Raw genomic sequence first — 16,165 nt, 5'->3', positions numbered from 1 at the left:
TGAACTAGCATAGTCTGTCCGGGTTCTTTGCTCCCAAATACAGTGCTTGCTCCTTGAAAGTTCCTGCTGCAGTAGTTGTGGCCTTGTCTCTCAGAGTGCTTTGACTCACTTCCACAGCACGATCATACAAGCTTTGTTAGCTGTCTCTATTTTCCTCGGCTGTTTGCCACTCCAGAGACAGTTTGAGAGTCTGGATTATCTAAGGAACAAGCCATCTTCAAATGAAACGGAAATTCGTATCCACGAAAATGCCCTCAGTGTCCGCTGCTTACTCTGCTTCCGCTCACCAAGCACTTGCCCCACAAGGCACCCGCATCACTGATGATGATTGAGGAATCGTCAGGCCCTTGAGGGTGTTCTTATGCCCTAGGAGCAGGGACACTGGTGATATTTGACATGATGTGCCCCTGTTCTTTCCCCACAAAAAGTTCAATTCTTTTGTTCTTTTTTTTCTTCTAAAGGTTAATATAAAATATGAAAATTGCTTTCATGCCCCCTTTTTTTAAGGTAGTTTCCAAACATAAAACAGAAATGTGCAGTTTGGAATCATCCGATTTGCCTGCATTTATCGGGTCTTCCCATCTGACTCCTCTGCTGTTCAGGGCGTCTTGATCCATGATGTTCCGATGAGCTCATTCCCTCTGCTGTTCACTGTATTTCCCAAATCTCCTCTGATTAAGGTCACTGAGGAGGCCACCAAACAGTTCATGACCACACTGAAAAATGCAATTCATTCCAATTCCAGGGCCTAGTGCTTTAATGCTGGTATAGGTTGTAAAAAGAATGCAAAATGGTGAAGTCACAGAAACAAACGGCTATGAACTGCTTTACTGATCTGAAATTATTATGTTTGGTTAATAAAAGATGTCCACAACCAGCCAAAATCCTCACCTGCCTACTGATCTGAAATTATGTCTCATTAATACAAGATATCCACAACCAGCCAAAATTCTCGCCTGCTGGATTAGGAAATTCATTTGTTTAACTCTCCATGGTCCAAACAGGAACCTGGAAGGCGGTAATTCAGTCCTTCCCTTCCCAGGACTAGAATAGGGTGACCAGATGTCCCGCCAGTCCTGCTTTTGAACAATTTGTCCTGCATCCCGGGGTGTTTTAGAAAAGTCCCGATTTTTGGAAAGAATGCACGAATGGCAGGAAAACAGGAAGGGAATATATGCTTATTGGCTGCCATGTGGCTATTTCTCCAGAATACGAGTTTTATATTATTTTTGTTAATTTTATAATGTTAAACTGTAATAATAACAAATAATTGTTGAGAAGTGATTATCAAGAACTGCTTATAAAAGTTTGCATTGTTGTCAGGCCCTGCCCTGCCCCGTCCCCTGCCCCACCGCCACCCCCCACCATGTTGTCCCACTTTACAAATGTTAAAATCTGGTCACCCTAGACTAGGACTGCCTTGGGTTGAACCTGCTTTACAATCTCAGAGATGAGGCCAATGTGCTGTGGATCTGGCGACCTGCACGATAGCATAGATTTTTTTTCTCCCAAACCAATCTCAGCCTAGGGCCCTTTGTGATTCCTCAGCTGGAGTTTCTAACTGATCATTCTTTTAGGCCAATCCCCTGAAATTATAACTTGACTCAAGATTGTTACAATTAATTCAGTGTCCATTTCAAAACTAAAATTATCATACTCTTTCTTTCACTGAGGTGTCTCACCACAAGGTCTCAGGTAGCTGCTATATTTCTACCCTGGAAACATAAAGGGTGTCATTACACACAGTTTTTCACAAACACAGCTGTGGGGTAACTTGCCCACATCTGGAATGGTGATTCTGATGGCCTCACCCCTATAATTTCTTCCTCCACCCTGTGTGTGGGGAAGCATAAATACATACACAGATCACGCACAGGTCAACACAGTCACAAGGGGGAAGATTTAAGGTGTCTTACCCTGCTAAGGACAGCATGAGACTTTCTGGTCACAAAAAGATAAAAGGAAAAATAAATCCAGTTTAAATCTCCAATGCAATATCTTGTAGCCTAAGGAATAAATTGAGATTTTGACAGATAAAAATGAATGGGCACTCTAAAATATTCAAAGTAGGTGAAGTCTAATCAGAAGCCTATTCTTGTGTGTTAATGCAGAATGCAGCAGGGAGTCCAGGGTATCTATTTCTTATATGTGAATCTGAAGGCGATTTGATTCTCTAAGTTAAATAGCTTCCATATCAAAGCAAAGTTTAAAATGTCTGTTTACTTATTTACTGTGAATAGTTAAGTGCTTTGCTTCTTAAATGCTAATTCAGGAAAAGCAGTCACTTAAAGAGTGCAATCTTAGGTTACATAAACAATCTGTGCTGCCTTTGGTATTGGGTGAATTAAGATGTGAGTCTACTGGCAACACTTTGTATAAACAATGCATGTCAGGCAAAGATTCAACAAGCTGTACTATTAATCTGCTGCCCAAAATTCCTCAGTTGAAAGTGTTCTTCAAATTATTTTTTGTGTTTGCTAAATGTTTTGTTAACATGGGAATATTTCTGCTTTATTTTCCTCAGAGGGTCCATGTTTTCTTTTAAAATACCGGGCATCTCGTTGCTTCATGAAATACTACTTTGTGCTTTTTATGGCTTGAGTTAGTCTCAGAATGATAAAAATAATCCATTTGCATGCATCATTATACCTTAGGAATTAAACACAATACATAAGATAGATTTTTTTAATTAAATCATAGCTGTGTACCTTAATACAGTCATGGGGTACAATGTGCTGGTTTTATATACAATTTGAAATATTTTCATCAATATGGTTCACATAGCCTTCATGGCATTTTCTTAGTTATTGTGTTAAGACATTTATATTCTACATTTAGTGAGTTTCACATGTACCCTTGGAAGATGCACCATAGGTAGTAGGTGTGGTCCCACCAATTGCTCTCCCTCCACTCATCCTCCCGCCTCCCCTCCCCTGTCTCACCCCTTTCCCCATATTCTTGGGCTATAATTGGGTTATAGCTTTCATATACAAGCTATAAATTAGTTTCATAGTAGAGCTGAGTACATTGGATACTTTTTTTCCCATTTCTAAGATAATTTGCTAAGAAGAGTATGGGATGTTTTTTTTTTAATAGCAACAAAAATCCTGTCCTTCACCTGAGTTGAGTGGCGTCTAGTTGGTGGGACCCATCTCACATGAGTGCAGGATAAACCAGCCCCTTGTTTAGCCCCACTTGGCTTCTGGACTGTGCCCAGCCCCACTTCATGCTGTGGTCACATGGAAAAATGTGATATTAGAGCTAGATACTTCACTGATTTAGCAGATGGTTAATTCTCGGGTCTCAGGGATTTTCATTTCATATGAGAATGAGTGCTAAGTGCTTGGTTAGACTTGATAAGAAAAAAGAAATTCATCTTTTCCAATCACTTACTTTTACAGTAGAACCTCTGTTAATTGACCACCCATGGGACCATAACAAACTGGTCAACATCCAGAGGCAGTCAACCTTAGAGACCTCCATTGAGTACACATAGTGCACTTATGGTCTATGAACATTAGTCGACTTAAGGAGGTGGACAATGTAGGGAGGTGCTCAACCATGGAGGTTATTCAGTCATCAAAAATTTCACAAAATGCAAGGGGTATCTACCATTTACCCCAGTTCTGGATTGGATGGTGAGTTCTTCCAGAGAGTAAGCGAGAGAGAATGTTATTTTATTAATAAAGAGACAAAGACCTGCAGGCTATTTTAAAAACCAGCACCATGAGAAACTTTTAAATGCTGAAATTAAACTGAGAAGCCAATTCTAAACATTTGAAAAGATGTATAGAAAATACAAAAAATGATTGCAGATTAAATAGCTTTGCTCAAGTACAAAATAGCAATATGTTGACTGTAACTAAAATACCAAATTAGTATGAAATGGTAAGTAGATTTAACTCTTCCCTCACCCCCGTTAAGCAAGTCAAAAATGATTATAACTCTTTACATGCAATTTGGGAGAAAAATAGGCAGTTTTCTGGGTTTGGATGGTGACTATTACACTCAGGAAGTAATCAAAGTGTGCTTTTGAAGATGGAGAGTTCTAGAGGGCTGTGAGAGTCCTAAATTGGCCTTTTACTGAAATTGACTGATCTTGTTACCATGATCCAGAAAGGGTCTTGTGCAACTTTACGATATCTTTTAATTAAACTTAAAGCATCACTAAAAATAGCATATTTCAACCAAAACTGTATAGTCTTCTTTTTCTTAAATTCAATATTACCAGAGTTCTTTCATTAAGAAGGTGATAACCTGCCTGGAATTACACTGTGGGATGTGATGCATTTCTCAACTCAGTGACATCATCATTACCCAATTATATGAAAAAGCCAGAAACCTATTTCTGTCTCTTTCTCCCCCACCTCCAGCATTGAATCCATCACAAAGCCTTGCCAACTTCTGTTTCTGGGATTCATTCTTTTCATTCACTGTCTGAAAAGCTCAAATTTTCACTGTCTTTTGTCCTCCAGACAATCTCCTAATTGGTTTTCCTATTTCTGGTCTCTTCTGCTCTAATCTCTAAACCACCTTAACTTTTCCTTCTTTACTTTGTTTTTCCTTTTCCTGTTTTCGTGAAGCCTTCCTGAATATTCTACCTTGTAACTTCTTCCCAAGGTTAATTATTTGCTCTTTTCTGCACCAGTAGATGCTATATGTGTCATTACCATAAAACTCCTATCACTAGGTGTTTCTGCTCCCAGGCCTGTTGCTCTGACTGTTGAACTATTAACATCTTATAGACCAGACACTATCTCTCTCATGCCTTCATTCATTTACTCATCCATTCAGTATTTATTGATAGCCCACTTTATGCCAGGAATTTCCTTATTTTTGACTAATGATAATAGTGATAATAACTATTTTTTGTTAACATGCTCAATATCCTTATGAGGTAGGTGTTGTTATCTCTACTTACATAGAGGAAATCGAAGACTCAAGAGTCAAAGATACCACGGTCAAGACAAATATCTTGATTTTATGTCTGGAACTATATAAGCACTCCAGTGTAGTTATATTTAGTTGAACTTAAATATAGACCAGATAACTTAAGTGATTCTGTCTTGTGAAAGAGCCTAAGTAGAAAGAATATAGTGGTGAACAGAAAACCTGAACTTCAATGTCAGAATGATGTGAGCATTGCAATCTTTACTCTGCTACTAATAAGCTCTATGACCTCAAGTAGATTGCTTATTGCTATAAAACTCAATGTAAAATCTGTAAAAATAAAGATACGATTAGTACTACTTTTAAGGGTTATTGTACATGAGTCATTAAAAAAGTTTTGAGATACACAAAAATCAAGAAATATAAAATCCACACAGATGGAAACAAAGGAAGCCCTCCCAGCAACACAGATAAGCTGAAAAAATTGGAACTTGTATGAGTGAGTCAGAAAGGACACTGCCAATTGAGTTTCTTGGAAGTGAAATAGTGTACCATACATAACACAGTTTTATCTCAAAACTTTAATAGTGACCTATGTATGGGTCACTATTTTAAATGTGAAAATACACGTACAATGCTTGATCAACTATGAGATTCCAAGTGAATCTACAATAATATCAACTATTATAATGACTATACAATAACAGAGTGTAATAGGGGGCAATAAGGAGAATGTTCAAGATGAAACTATAAATTTTCTAGTTATAATTTTGCATGTCACTAAGTATTTGTATTTGGTATATTTGTTTCTGCTATTGTTGGTGTTATTGTTGTTATGTTTATGGAAAGCCAATAGGAAATACAGCGTGAGGATGGCCACTATACACACATACGACCGTCAACTGATGAACTCTTCCAGGCTTTCACCATACTGATATTCAAAGCCATAACATACAGATCTGAAGGAAACATGTCTACTGACTTCTTCTTTCAAAAAATATTATCATTATTATCATTTGCGTGAAATAGGACCATGTTAAAAGTTTCATATTCTATCCTTCTTTCATAGGGTTGCTATGCCAAGAAGAATAAATAGTAATGGCAGTAATTACGGAGTTAAGAAACTAGGTTGAAAGTCATACAAAACATTAGTTACGCCATAATTTAACCATCGCAATTGTGGTTAAAACAAAGGAAAAAAAAATTAAAACAACCTTAGAGACTATGCACGCTAGGGAGAGAGAAGAATTTCATACATCTCTGAACATGGAGAAGGAATTTCTGGAACTTAGAGAGGATTTTTAGCTGCAGGATCAATAAGGCAGTGTGTGCACACACACACACCCACACACACACAGTTATTGGCCCAGGGAGACAATCAACTTGCTACGTTTCCATTGTGATACTTGAAGCAAACCGGTCCCTGCCCACCTGTGTGGTCGGTGAGTGAGCACGGCCCTTCCTCCTTTCTTCCCATCAGGTATGCTCAACCCGTCCCGAGGGGTCAGTTTCCCAATGAGTAAACAAGGCCTGCTTCTTGACACACATTCCACAGGCAATCCACTGATTTAAGGAAAAAGTCAGATGTGCCAAAAGGAAATTAAAGAAGGCCAAGATGCCACAGGAGTTAGGACTGAGGGTTGCGGGAGGGAGGAGCGGTGTCTAGTGGGAACTTTGCCAAAAATCCAGTGCAAACGTTATTACACAACCTTCTCTTTCAATAAACACCCTTAGGACGAAAGCACTGAATGGTGTGCCTCTCCACTAATTCCCAAGCAGATAGATTGGGCCATTTGCGGTTTATAGTCTTGGGCTTTATTTTGCTGTATCATCTGTGTACTTTTTTAATGTTGTATTTCTTTTGGTTAATCTTCCTTCCTCCTAGAAAACAAAACATTGTACAATAACAAACACTGTCTGTGGTAAGTCCCTAAAACTCCAATACGACAGATTGCAAAGCCGGCTGTCCATTTCAAATGCGCTCACATTGTTTCTCTCTTAAGTTTTCTTGTCTCCAACTCTGTCTTAACATACGTGTCATTTTTCTCTGGTCACCAATCGCTTTTTGCTCCTTGCAAAAGATGCTTCCTGATGCATAGCAAACGTGTTCTTTAAACAAAATTCACGAACCTGGTTGACTTACAGAAATTATTGATATCTTAACAATTTGAAAAGGCATCGTTTTTAATTTTCACTGCATTGCTTATGTCCAAGCCTGTGAAAAAAATTAATATATTTTTAATTATGGACTATTTAGAACTCAAAGCTGTAGAGAAAAATATAATTATTTGAACATGGTATATCATATTAGACATACTAATGAGACTTTATTAGAGGTATTTTTTACGGATTGAGAATTCACTTCTGAGCATGCTGAATTCAAGAAATTAATTGATTCTCAGACTCACTCAAAAAACCAGATGCTTTTAAAGAGAGTTCCACAATCCCTATCAGCGCAAGACAAATTATATACCAGAGTGACTGAATGTGGGAAGCAGCAGGGAATGAAAGGGACTCAGGTTATGGTACATTTTATCCCAGGTCTGACTTATGCCTGTTGTTCTAACATAATTACCAATACTGGCCAGGCTCTGTGGCTCACACATATAATCCTAACACTCTGGGAGGCCGAGGCAGGTGGATTGCCTGAGCTCCCAGGTTCGAGACCTGCCTGAGCCAGAGTGGGACCCGTCTCTAAAAATAGCTGGGCATTATGGCAGGCCCAGCTACTGGGGAGGCTGAGGCAAGAGGATCACTTGAGCCCAAGAGTTTGAGGTTGCTGTAAGCTATGATGCCATGACACTCTACTGAGGGTGACAAAGTGAGACTCTGTTTTAAAAAAAAAAAAAAAACATTGCCAATACTATCCCATATCATTTTCAATGTACCCTGGTTTTGAAAATAAATTATATGATTATCCTAACTGAAAGACTAGGGGGCAAATATTTTACCTAAAGAAGATAGCTTGCAGTTGGCTAAGAGCAGCGACTCATGTAAGAATAGAGACCAATACTTTTATGAAAGAAGCCAGATTTGGATCTTAAGTATAATCCCTTAATATTTAACGTTAGCTCACCTGTCTTATTTTTCTTTGTATTCATTTCATAAGTCAAACCTTCTCTGGATGGCAGATTTTCCCATATGTTACCAGTGTGCAACTTCTTTTGGTCTAGAACCTCCACGGTTCTGGGCTCCTAAACGACCATTCCCCTCTCCCTCAGTGCCATGTCTGCCTCCTCTTAGTTCTGAATAAACAGGCGCTGTTTGAAACGCTTCTGAAGGAGACATCCATCATCAGGGAAACTAATTGGGAGCAGTGTGTGATAAACTCAGGCTTAAAGAACTGATTTGCTGACATTTGCATTAAACCCCTTTTCCACTGCTGAAAACATCATTCACTGAGCCACGGCTATGTGCCAGGCAGGAGTCCAAAAATTTAATCTGCATTATCGTGATGTTAGTCATCGCAACAACAAAGTGGCAATGGCATCATTATTTCCATTTTAAATGAAATTAGATGGGAGCTGAGAAAACTTATGTGATTTAACCAAGGTTCCATGGCTAATAAATGAGCAGCCGGGATTGGCACATACTACTTTCTGGCTCTAGATCCTACACTCCATCCACTGGACTCATATCCTTCGATAGGCAAAAAGGAGCGGCTTCAGCATTTAGCTTTTCCTCTTATTCAAATCCCTTGCCCCAAACTATAGTGTTTCTACTTGACGAAGACACCTAGTGAAGGATAAATAATAAATTCAAAGACTATACATGGTAACAAATGACTTTCGATGCCCTTGTAGCAACACCAAGGTAGAATAATTCTGGAAAATACAGCCTCATTCTTAAAAAAAAAAATCCGTAGATTTTCTATTGTACAGTAGAAAAACTGTATGATATTTATAATTATCTTTGCTCAGGCTTTTTCAGAAGCAGAGTTTGAGATAGGAATTCTTGCACAAATGCTCTTTTGAGAGCTAGCTCTGATGGGAAACCGATAAGATATGAGGAGGGCAAGATAAAGTAGAGAAATAGCTAAGCATCATGAGGTTTTAGAAGTCTAGTCTCCTGGTCTTGTGTGGAGTTCTGAGCTTGAAATGCATCACAGAGGCCGTCCCGCCTAGAGGCCAGAGGGCTGAGCTTTTACATCGTGAGTCTGAGGCTACTGGCCTAGCAGGCCTCTTCTGGGGACGCCTTTCAACCAAGGGAGGCCTCCAGAGAAGGACAAAGGTGCGAACCTTTAACAGCTGATGCTTACAACCAGGCAAAAGGGAAATATGAGGCAGTGGGGCGAGTGGGAAGTGAGAAGTGGGGAGATGGGGGAGGCACTGACACACTGCTGTAGGTGTCACACGGCAGGGATTTGGGTAAATTGCTCTCTATTTATAATAATTGTATTTTGTGACACTTTAAAGAGACTACCGTTTCCTCTGAAAGGTTGTAGTTTCTTCTCGAATGCACAATTTTCAAAGTTTTCTGGATTCTTACTATCTTTTGTTGTCTCCAGTGACCAAGCACTCACCCACCTCTGATCATTTTAGCCCTAAGAATACACTTTACAGCTAGTCAAGGTGCAAAATAAATTTAGACTATGGCCCCTGGCTTTTAAACAATATTGATTATGAGACATTACGGTACAACAAGACATTGTAGTCAGTCTGTCAGAGATTTGTTAAAATTGGTCATGCCATACCACACAAGTGAAAACGACTGTTGTCAAATATAGGGGAAACAATTCTTCATTTCTCTTACTACGGTCTCCATAAAAGAAAAAGCTTTTTAAAAATAACACCATAAATATGTTTATGTGCTTATTGTATCACTATTTCTAAAATGATGTTAATAGCAATAGCTTTAGAGCCTGTAATATGATTAGGGTTTCACATATATTATCTTTATTGTGTTTTATATGTTCTAATAGCATGAGGTTCTTTCTTTGTTTTTTTGTTGTTGTTGTTGTTTGTTTGTTTGTTTTATTGAGTCAGAGTCTCACTATGTCACCCTCAGCAGAGTGTTGTGGCATCACAGCTCATAGCAACCTCAAACTCTTGGGCTCAAGTGATTCTCTTGCCTCAGCCTCCCAAGTATCTGGGACTACAGGTGCCCACCACAACACCCAGCTGGGGTTTTTTGGTTGCAGTTGTCACTGTTGTTTAGCAGTCCTGGGCTGGGCTGGAATCCACCAGCTTTGGTGTATGTGGCTGGCGCCCTACTCACTGAGCCAATGGGCGCTGAGCCAGCCGTGGGTTTTTTAATTCAAAAGTTGCATCTCATGCGTAACTTTTACCCACTAAAAGGCAAAGAAGCAGATAGTCAATAAATGTCTTTTACCATATTTTCAGCAAGATTAAAAAAAAAAAAACCCAGTTCAATTTGCTTCAGAATGTGTGATGTGATTTTTTTTTTTCAAATTGTCACCAACTTCTCTACTTACAATAAACCTATGAACTGCAGACCAGTGTGACTGGAGATTTAGAAGGAGATTTATGGAAACCTAGCAGTCAATATTTGGTTGGAAAGGTAAAATTTACTATTTTTACAAAGCATAAGGAGATAACCTTTCAGCCAGAAAGTTCCTTGTTTCACAGTTCATCAAGGGTGAGAGAAGTTTTTCTAATGTTACTCACTTGTGGGATGCAAAATTCTACACTGAGGCCTTTCCTTGCTTAAATGAACTATGCAGATTTTTTAGTTCTTTCCAGACATGCCCAGGGCCTCAGAGATGCAGTCTGCACTAAATGTGCTCAAGTGCAATTTTACAAACGAGGGTTAAAATCTCAGGAAAAATTTATCCAGCTTATTAAAACGAATCTATAAATTTATCTTTATAAAAATTTGGTTTTTAGGTTAAGTCAAAGACTACTTTCTATGTATATTTTTCATGTTATAATACACATGTTGAAAGAACTCCTGCAAAGCTTAGGAATGAAAATAAGCGTCGGTATTGAGACTGCCCAGACCCTAACCATCCACTGACCCCATTCTCTAATCCTCTCTCTAACACAGTGGCTCTCAATCTGTGGATCGTGACCCCTTTGTAACAACGAAAATACATGGAGGCATAGGAAGGTTGAGAACCACTGCTCTAACACCTTCAGCAGATCAGAAAGGATCTACAATGCAAGTATGTCTGCTCTTTCTAGAAGATGAATGTTTCTCTTTTTATTTTTCCTTAAAATATAGGTCGTGTGTGTGTGTGTGTGTGTGTGTGTGTGTGGAAGCTGTAGTTTATGGACACATTGCCCCCCACCCCGCCCTGGACCCCTCAGAATCATTATCACCTGCCTGTCCACTATCAGGGCAAAAGACTGCGTAGTGCTCTAGTTTCTGTTGGAAAACAGTAGTGAGATTTTCCCTTTCCAAATGTAAAAATATAATAATAAATATGCTTTGCAAACTACATGTTAACCCTACATCCGTATTGACCCTTTGGAGGTATATCCTCTCTTTCATTGAGAAACACTTGCTTTCCATTTTTTAAATTATATAAAAAAAAAAAAACATTATTGAACAGCCTCATCTACCCATTGACTGAAAGTAAGTGAACACGACTCATATTTCCTTGGTGAAGAAATCAGAGAATTTGAGATGCAGACAGTGTAAGACACTAGCTAGTTTTCAGAGAATGAGACGCCCCTACACTGAGCTTAATTCGTGGCTTTTCTGAAAGTACTAGCAAGGATGTAAACAGAACTTCTGGTTTATCTACCAGAGGGTGCCCAGCTGCAGCCCATCCCCAGTCTCAGTGGTAGAAATTGAATTGATGCGGGGCTGGAGCTCAGGAATGAGGTGACCATTTAAGTTTTTATTTCATAATAAAAATCTGAAAGTTTCATTTTTCAAAGGATGAGTCCAAGTGTGCCCTTATAAAAATAGTAGAATCTGAAATATGTTTGGGTGTCAAAATTGACTTTGTCCAAAGGGCCACATTGAGTGATCTTGTCAGAGGCCATATACCCCGGAAAAGAGAGGTATGGTTTGGAGTAAAGCCAACCTTATGACCCTAACTCAGGTGTGTGTGTGTGTACAACAGAATAAATATTCCATGTTATTTGGATTTTTGATGACTAAGCATGATATATAGAGTGCCTAGGGCAATTGTAGCATGAATCAGGAATGTAGCAGTTAGTAGCAATTTAATTAAGATCATTATAATTCTAAGAGCAACACCATCAGGCAATAGAGTTCCACACCTATTCTGCGTTTTCCCTGGCCAACAGTCCTTTATTCCATCTGAATCTCCTGTCTGGAAAGCTCTCTTCTCACCGTCCCTCTCCTCATTGGTGGTTTTATGTATTTTTGGTCCCAACTTAGATTATGCTTCCAGGACCCCTGTCCTGAGTACCCAGGATTGAGTGAAACCTCCCTCCTCTGCCTGCTAGTCTTTGTGTTATTATAACTATTATCAATGTATCAATAATGTCTCCAGGCCCTTGAAGGAAGGGAATAGATCTTGCTTGGCCTTATATCCATAATAAATGAGTATGTTGCTTAAAACATGAGTACTAAAAATATACATTTTGAAGGAATATGGATAAATTTGTTCCATAAAATATTATTGGGCTGAAAATATGCCAAATTAGAGATTTACTCAGCTCACCCTAGAAAATGTTTCTTTTTATTTTTTAACATACCCCTGACTTTAAATAAAAAATGCTTCTTGTGGAATTTTCTTCCATTTTTGTATAGTGTTCAGATCTCTGAACCCAGCATCTTCCTTCAGCCAGTGTCATCCCACTTTGCCATAACCCAGTTAACACAGGGTATTCAACACAGTGTGTCCCCACACAGTTTGAAGTACTGGATCATGAACAAGATACAACATCTGCTCATGATACCTCTGTAAATTATGGTACATGTTCTGATTTCTACTCTGGCACTGGTTGAAAGAGCGATTATTTGTATTATCTGTTCCTCCAAAATATTTTCAATGATGCCCTTTCCTGGGACTTAAACACTTTTCTGTTCCTGGCTTCTGATAGTAATCCTGAAATAACTTTATCTCATGATTCAAATCCACATCACTCTCAGTCACAGTTGTCTTGACCACGTCTTCTGTTTTATTATCTTTTCCTAACGTATTTTGGTACCTGTTACTTAAACTCTTTCACAGTGGATTCATTCTTAGCATTGACTCACCATTCTTAAAGAGATGTCCCTGTTGAAAGTATGACTTTTCTTTGAGAATTACTCCATTGAGCCATCCTTCTAGGAGTGCCCTTACTAAAGAAATAGTTTTAAAGTTCAGTGAATCAAACACCAAATTAGTGGTGTGTAGCTTGTGGTAGAAGGCGGCCACAACACTTCGTCTCATTCCTGTGTCTGTGGTCCTTCACAATGGGGTGTTGCCACTCTCTCCATCATGAGGTGGAGCCTATTTTCCCAATCCTTAAACTTTAGCTGGCCTATAACTTAAGTTGACCAGTAGAACACAGTAGAACTAGAGACGGTAGACTTCTGAATGTAGGCTCTAGGAGACCTTATAGCTTGCTAAAACTCCATATAAGGAAGCCTGATCTAGCCACCAGAGGATGAGACCCTCATTGAGCAAGAAGAACCTCTTCACTGAGGCTCACTAGATCAACCAGCAGACAGCCAACACCAGTCATCGGATACACAAGTGAGGCCATCTTGTCCCATCCAGGCTCAACTGAGTCACCAGATGAACACAATTACATAGATAACTCCAAGGGGGAACAGCATAAGAACTACCCAGTTCAATTCAACTCATACTGCTAACCCATCATAGAATCATAATGAAATAAATTAAGCCAATAAATTTTGGATTGGTTTGGTACATACCAATAGATAATAAATAATAGCCATAATAATAACTAAAGGATAATACACAGAGTTTTCCAAAAAATATAATTTTTTTGTTTTAATCAAAGCTGAAAATGTATTATTTTTCTTGAACCTCGAGTATTACTTAAGTACTATGTCTCACTCATATCAAATATTTATGGAATGTCTTAAAAGGTCACAGTATGTTTTTTAATCTATTCCTTTGATCCTGACATCCACTCTGCAAGAAGGAGGCAGAGCAGATACTGCAATCATCCTCATTATCTGGATGAGGAAACTGAGCTCAGGACGGCACAGAACTACACAAGGGCAAGGGCAGCAGAGGTCAAAGCCCAGGACTCTTCACTCTTTGCCATGCTGCCTAACAGCACCCTCTGCCTGGGCAGAGTAATCTAATTTCTAACACTGGTAGAGTGGCTTAAATTCAGGTTTGTATTTATTAAAATTCTCAATTCTCAACTTTTATCAAAAAAATTAGTCTTCAGCATTACTAATATTCATTTTCACTATTGCCTTTTTACAAAAATTAATGCCTGTATGCATTTCAAGTAAAGTTTAGCTCTGAAGTTTCTGATTCATTTTCAATTAAAATTTTTTTAGCAATAATTCTTTGATGTTCAACAATGCCTTTGAACCATTTTATAAGCCATTTATACCTTTTATCTTTGAATCGTCCAGTCACATCTTGCCAAGAGAACTTGAAATTATATTTCATGCTTTTTGTATTAGGTTAAAAACGCAGTGTATTTCTAACCTGGGTGTCTTGTTACGTCCTTCACTGAAGGAATTGCTTAACTGAATACTTTACAAACTGGTTTTACCTCAGAAGAGAAAATTTACGATATGTGAATATTACTGCAATCTCAGACTCCTATAGTTCAAAAATGGGCTTTTGGAGACTTGTTTGGGATTCTAATGAACTATGAGGCCAGACATCATTATTAACAGCAATTTGGGCTCGGCGCCTATAGCTCAACCGGCTAAGGCACCAGCCACGTACACCTAAGGTGGCGGGTTCGAATCCCCAGCCCGGACCTGCCAAACAACAATGATGGCTGCAACCAAAAAATAGCCAGGCGTTGTGGCGGGCGCCTGTGGTCCCAGCTACTTGGGAGGCGGAGGCAGGAGACTCGCTTGAGCCCAGGAGTTGGAGGTTGCTGTGAGCTGTAATGCCATGGCACTCTACCCAGGGGGACAGCTTGAGGCTCTGTCTAAAAAAAAAAAACAGCAATTTGGAGAAACATTATGTTAAGAACAAAAGCTCATTGGGCCATCAATGAACTATTAAAACAAACAAACAAATCCATAAAACTTGTTCTACTTTTTAAAAAAAAAACATTACTATAGCTTATTTAGTTTTCCACTAATATGGAAGGGAATATTTCTTTTATTTATTGGGAATAAGACAACACAGCTAGTATTGATTTACCATCTACCATGAGCCTGAAATAGTTCTTGTTACATGTTTTCTGTTTGATCTTCATAACACCTCACTAAGTATGTGTTTGTAATTCCCAATTTATGGACAAAGACACTTACACTTAGAAATGCTAATGGGATTCAAGCCAGAGGCATCACCTTACCAGACTTCAGGTTATATTACAAGTCCACAGTGATCAAAACAGCATGGTATTGGCACAAAAACAGAGATATAGACATTTGGAACCAAATAGAAAACCAAGAGATAAAACCAGCCATTTGGTGCTTGCTTCAGCAGCACGTATACTAAAATTGGAATGATATGGAGAAGATTAGCATGATCCCTAATGACATGAAAATTTGTGAAGTATTCCATATTTTTGGCTTCGAACCAAAGCCAGGTTTGAACCCAGTCACTGAGCCTGCTAAAACAACGACAACTGTAACAAGAAAATAGCTGGGCATTGTGGTGGGTGCCTGTAGTCCCAGCTACTTGGGAGTCTGAGGCAAGAGAATTACTTAAGCCCAAGAGTTTGAGGTTGCTATGAGCTGTGATGCCACAGCACTCTACCCAAGGTGACAGCTTAAGACTCTGTCTCAAAAAACAAAAACAAAAACAAAAAATAGCCATCTGATTTTTGGTAAATCAAACAAAAGTATACACCGATGAAAGAATCTCTATTCAATAAACGGGGCTGAGAGAACTGGATAACCACATATAAAGACTGTAACTGGACCTGCACTTTTTACCACTTAAAAAAATTGACTCAAGATGGATAAAAGATTTAAATTTAAGATATGAAACAATAAAATTCCTAGAATAAAGTGTGGGAAAAACTCTTGAGACTTAGCCTGGGGAAAGATTTTGTGAAGAAGACTTCAGTGGTGATTACGACAACAACAAAGATAAACAAACAGAACTTAATTAAACTGAAAAGCTTCTGCACAGCTAAGGACATAAAATTAAAGCAAATTAACAGCCTTCAGATTGGGAAAAGATATTTGCATGTTATGAATCTTTTTCTTTTTTTTTTGCAGTTTTTGGCCAGGG

General features: G+C 38.7%; 1 non-coding gene and 1 pseudogene across 1 annotated transcript; both read left to right on the top strand.

Moving 5' to 3' along the window:
* The first annotated feature begins 3,108 nt into the window (after nucleotides 1-3,108).
* LOC111723056 lies at nucleotides 3,109-3,243 on the top strand. The gene has a single exon (XR_002771682.1). It is a non-coding gene; the product is annotated as a small nucleolar RNA SNORA48 (small nucleolar RNA).
* Nucleotides 3,244-15,396: 12,153 nt separating this feature from the next.
* Nucleotides 15,397-15,496, top strand: LOC111723031 (annotated as a pseudogene).
* Nucleotides 15,497-16,165: the final 669 nt, after the last annotated feature.

This window comes from Otolemur garnettii, unplaced genomic scaffold (genome assembly GCF_000181295.1).
Source record: "Otolemur garnettii isolate 467f Iridium unplaced genomic scaffold, OtoGar3 scaffold00007, whole genome shotgun sequence".
In the NCBI taxonomy this organism is placed as follows: domain Eukaryota; kingdom Metazoa; phylum Chordata; class Mammalia; order Primates; family Galagidae; genus Otolemur; species Otolemur garnettii.
This window is presented reverse-complemented; position numbering and strand designations above follow the sequence as displayed.